We start from the raw sequence: 6,000 nt of genomic DNA on the forward strand, positions 1-6,000 counted from the left end.
TGCCAATAGTATGAAAGACAGGGCTGAGGTTAAGGACGAGCGCTATCCTTTAAACAAAGAGCAGAGACAAGAGGATTGCTTGGTTCATCAGTTAATTTTATTAAGATGTTTATGCTGTATAATACTGAGAGGCTGAAGTGCTGGCCTTTGTGTTCTTTACTTCTAGGAATGAAAAATGATCATAGACTGAAAAAACTGCTTGTTTGTGATGCATTCTCACCATGAAAATATTCTCCTCTTTACAGAAATGAAAATTTTTCATTTTTAACACCTAATATTTTAAATGCCTTAGTTAAGTGCCCTTGATGTTTTCATTAAACAATCAGAGAAATATTTTTTACTGTTTCAACAAGATCCCTTCCGCCTTAAAGAGCTTGACTTTACTTCGGGGGTCACCAGACGTTTTACGTCAAAAGCTCCTTGAAAAAATGAAATCTGATGAGAGCAGAAGATTTTTTCAACTTTGTTTTGTGCTTTTTGTTTTTTAAAACTTTTGTTTATTTACTAAACTAAAAGAAAGAAAATCTTCGTTTTCTCAAAAGCATAAATAGCATTCAAGGAGGAGTCATGAATGATAACCATATATTCAACTTCTAACCTTTACTATTCAAAGGAAAAAAGCTGAAATTGTGTTTGAAGTTAAAACTAAGGTACTGTCAGCTACAACGCTGCAGCTTTCACTTTATCGGCTTCTTTTATGTCGTTGTTTTGGTTTTCCGCCACATTAACTTTATGAGTCAGTCTCATTGCTGTCATCAGGCGTGTTTCCAGTCGCAGCACAGCAGCTGTTTCCTGAAGGGGGAAAAAGTCCTTTTTGTCCTAAAACCAGGAACAAGTTCAGGCTTGATCAGGCGTGTTAGGCAGAAGTGGACAGAGGAGTAGATTCCAAATAAACCCCACAAAAAATGGCTTGTTTTTCAGAAATTATTTAGCCTCCTCTGCATTTTATTCGAGTTAAAGGAAATTAATGCATGCATGTATGATTGTTTCTCTTTTATATTTATATGATTCATTACTCTAGAAATGATTTTTAAAAGACTGTCTTTTACAGCTGTGGTCCTCAACTGGTGGGCCAGGACCCAAAAGTGGGTCACAGAGCACTTTTCAGTGGGTGGTGGCTATGAGCCTGGGAAAAACTGTGCAAAAAGTCTATGAAACTCTTTAAAAACATACTTGTTTTGTCCCGTTTGCTTTTAGTGAGACTGTGGATCAGTTGGTAGGTTCAGTCCCCAGCTCCTGCAGTCATATGTGGATGTGTCCTTGAGACTTAACCCCAGTTTGCTCCCACCGCTGTGTTTGTGACGTGTAAATGGCTATGGATGCAGCTGAACAGAATTAGCTACTACTGATGGCCAAATCTCCATAGCAACCTCTGCCATCAGAGTATGAATATGGAGTGAAAAGGTAGGTATGATCCGTAGGTATGACTGTGAAAGTGCTATAAAAGTCAAGTCCATCTACCATTTGTCATTAAATAAATCAGACTGATCAAAAACTTTTGAAATTTTGGTCATAAATGATCTTTTAGGAGTTGATAGTGGGTCCTGAGGCTCACTCCTTTGAGAACCATTGTTTGAAAGGATTTTAAAAAGTTTTGAGTCTATTTTTTATTCATTCAAGGCAAAACATTTCTTATCTCATCTCAAGTGTCCTGGCCAAAACAGGCAGGAGCAAATTTAAGTTAGACATAAAACAGAGCAGATAAAAACACAGATTTACCAAATCCTTGTCAACAAGCAGAAAGTCATTGGTTCTACAACCTGCAGTGCCTTTTATCTACTCTGTGTCATCTATTAGGGATCAAGCAATTATTAGCCTGACAGATTATCAGAGCCAATATTTGGCAATTGGCTGTCTATCCGTATTGGCACTCTTTTTATCTACCTTTGATGTGACTGTTACCGTAAAATCCAGTATAAAAGCTGCTGTCTGTCTCTAAAATCTCCCAAAGGGGAAAAAAAGTTTAAACCAGCCTGCCTGATGATTTTGAGTTTGTTCAGCTAAGCCATCAACATGTAGTTTCTGTGCAGCTGAGCTGCCCTTTTACTTCCATCTGTTTAGCTGTACGGAGGTGCACATCTACTCAGAATAATACAGTAGATGAGCTCTCAGCCTGCAGTGATCCGACAGACTCACAGCCTGCAGGTCACTCTGCCCTCCTCACCCCATTGCTTATTGTCCTTACTGTGGTTTCTGTGAAACTAAGGTTTATTTACTTAACGATAGAGTGTTCTCTTTAAATGCACAATTTTAACCTAACGAGGGGGAAAAGCGGTTAAAAAGTGGCACCAACTCTCACCAGCCATGTAAGGTCTCATGCAATTGCAGTGATGACACTGTGCGTCTCAGCACTTTATACTGGTATAGAAGTCGATGTATAAGCTGCAGCCAACATTTTAGATGAAAAAATAGATTAAAAGCACAGACTATACTCTGGATTTTATGGTAATTAGCAAGCTTGTGACCTTGGCTGTGCTGAATTGTGTATCTTCTCCTTTGTCTCGGCATTCACTATCCAAGGTCACAGGCAATGTTGTTCACACTCGTTTTTGAGCTTAATAATTTTCCTTTTAACTGCAGCTCGGCTTAGTTAGGGTGTATTTAGTTTTCCTCATACACTTTCAAAGATCATGCAACATGTATGTGTGCAGGGCTTTGAGTCCAAGATAAAGTTCACTAAGGGGACAATAAGGCCTATTGTATTGTACCAAATGTGCACTTGTCATACTGGTACATGCATACTTCAACTTTAAATGGTGTCTTTTACGTTCAAATTTTTTCATTACAGAAAACAGGATTCTCACATGGCATCCACAAAAACATTTAGAATTTTTTTCTTTACACAAATAAGAACTGTCAAGGCCTGACATAGTCAATGGTATCTGTAAGGTGGGAGTGAACAACACAAGAATAACTAACAGTTCCCACCCCAACCCCAACCTCAACCCCCCCAGCAGATCCAACTGAATTTGTACGAGCAAAGTTAAACTTATTATTTAGCTCTGCAAAAAGGAGATCAGTGGTTGCCAAATCTTCTCAAATTTATCCAGATTCTCTCAAAGAATGAATCTAATTCTTCTAAATAAAGTGTTTCCATCAGTTCAGTCAGTTCAGTTCAGTGAGAAGCTCGTAAGATGCAAACTTTTCTTTTCTTTTCTTTCTTTTTTTTTTTTTGCCTTTTTTGCCTTTTTTGCTACTCCAAGGATAATAAATAGTGGATCAGGTTTATATCTGGTGTCTTTTAATCTCGCATTTCAATTACTGAAAATTACTCACAACTTGTTTTTACTGTAAATGTATATCAGTCCCAAACATTGATTATCAATTTCATGCACTACAAATAACCTGAAGTGGTATATGCCCTGAAAAATCCCTAATCTAAAGAGAGCAACTCTCAGACACAAGTTTTCCTGCATCATATTCCTTCAGCAGGAGCAGTTAACCTGTAACTCTTTTTTTTCCAATATAAAGGTGCACCTTAGGAACAAATAGCATAAGGAAGACTTTGGACTGAGCAAAGATTGTTGCTTCCAGTCTGTTTCACATGAACAAAATCACACAAGAAAGACAGAAGGAGGTTAAGTAAAACCTAATGAACAAGGACATGCCAATAATTTAGCTGAAATGTGTCAATGAAGGCCAACAAACTTGATCATACACAGTATGATGATGTGTTAGAGCCTTAATAAACCTCAGTGTGCCATGGTACACTGTTTCCATGATCAATTAGATACATAAAAGTAGCAGCAATAAGTCTTTTATATAAGATAAAGCCAAGAAAACATGAAAATGTTAGAAAAGTATCAGATCTGCTTATCTTTCACCATTGTTGTTCACAAAACTGATAACAGACGTGATAGCCCCCCTTAGTTTTTTATTGGTCAGTGAGGGTGAAGTGAACTGCACTGGTTTTGTATTGAAAATGGTCTCTGGCGGAGTAAAACAGCTTTAATAGATATAGGCCCTAAGTCAAAAGATTGAGTATTCTATAATTTAATTTTTCTCTACAAATATTTTCCTGATGGTTTAAAAGACCAAAGCTGAAAATGCATCAATGTGAAACGTAGTGAAATATGAATGTAGGTGCAGCAGATTGATTAAAAATCTCTAATAGGTCATGTTGTGTAATTGATGCAGCTGGTCTGGTATGTTCCTGATATTTATTTTGCTTTAACATGACAGCATAAAACATCCTGTCAAGGTTAAAGAGAATCATCTGCCTTAACTTTTCTGTCTAACTCCATACCTGTTTGCCACTCGGCCTCCATCCCTCCGACCTTCAGTGTGTGATCTCTGCAGGCAGAGCAGATCAGAGCTAAGTGAAGCTATCGGGTTTCTCCTTCCTTGGACAACTGTGTAGAGGTGAGATGGAGCAGAACAGCCCTTTAACAATGCAGAGTGAATCCTCCTGCTCTGTTCTGCAACATTCCCCGCATGTCTGCCTCTGTGTGCTACAGAAGAAAGAGCAGAGGGAGAGAATGATGGACGTTTGTTACAAACGAATGGAGGAAGGAGGGAGGGAGGGAGAAGGATGACACGCCATGAGGAAAAATAACCATTTCAAATGTTAAATATTTCACAGAGACTACAATTAAACTCTTAAGTTTCTTTTCTTGAAAATGGGCTGGCTAAGTTAGAAGTAAAAGCTCAAGGAAGGTCAATGTAAGCACTTCTGTCCACAACAAATAGTCGAACAATGCTCAAAATTTTGGTGCAAACTTGAAATTTGTGTAACTCCACAACACAACCAATAAATATGTGCTCATTTTATGTCTTTACTTTGGAATTATATTGGATTGGATTGGATATCCATCCGTCCAAATACAGTTTAAGTGGATGGGAAGGCAAATTTTGAGAGATTGGGATAGTGGTAAAAATGCTTACATGAAGCATCATACACCACAATGTGGTGATAGAAAACCTTTGTGCATGCTTTCTATGCTTCAGATAAGTGGTCCCATGCCTCTCAACGCCATCAAACCTATTAAAAATCTAGAAAAGTGGTAGGATAATCTGAGTTTTGCCTTTTCATTCCCTGCCAGCTTCCAAAAATGCCTTATGTAAGCCTACTCATCCATTTTAAACTAAATAAGTAACTAGGTTGTCCCCAATTAACATACACTACATGGACAAAAGTATTCAGCCACCTGCCCATTGCACCTTCAGGGATTGTAGTGACATTGTATTCAAGTGCATGTACTTTTATATGGAGTTGGCTTTTGCAGCTATAAAAGCCTCCACATTCTTCTTGGAAGGCTTTCTCCAAGATTGTGGAGTGTTTCTGTGGGAATTTGTTCCCATTCATTTGGTAGAACGTTTATAACAGTGGAGTAGAAGATCTGACTTGCAACCTCTGTTCAAGGTCATCCCAAAGATGCTCGATGGGGTTGAGGTCAGGGCTCTGCGTGGGCAAGTCAGGTTCTTCCACACCAAACTCATCAAATCATGTCTTTATAGTCCTTACTTTGTGCACTGGAGTACAATCATGTTGGAATAGAAAAGGGCCTTCCTAGACTGTTGCCACAAAAATTGAAGCATAGCATTGTCCAAAATGTCTTGGAATGCTGAGGCATTAGGATCGGTCTTCCCTGGAGAAAAGGGGCCTAGATTCCTGCAGCCTGCATCACTCCCTGTCCAGAGTTCCCTGTCTTACTGAATGCCAGTGTTTCACAGACCATCTTCAACTTTAGAAAGACATTATGGAAAAAACAACCCTGACCGTAGGAGCTAAATGGAAATTTGTCACTCAAGTAGGTTTATGTCTCTTACATTATTCTTTTGACAGCTGATAACTAGACAAGCTACTGTGGGACGATATATATACCATCTGAAAACATGTCAGCTGTTGAAGTGGAAGACTGAGCTGCAATAACTCACTTTAGCTTTGTTTTGTTGTTGTCGTCTGACAAGACCCAAACAGCTGTGCAGGTGTTTATAATACACTGAGGCGGAAGTACACGTAGCTAAAAACTGCATCCCAAAATAGTGCCAAACATTGAG

The sequence above is a fragment of the Cheilinus undulatus genome, linkage group 14, assembly GCF_018320785.1.
Source record: "Cheilinus undulatus linkage group 14, ASM1832078v1, whole genome shotgun sequence".
NCBI lineage: Eukaryota > Metazoa > Chordata > Actinopteri > Labriformes > Labridae > Cheilinus > Cheilinus undulatus.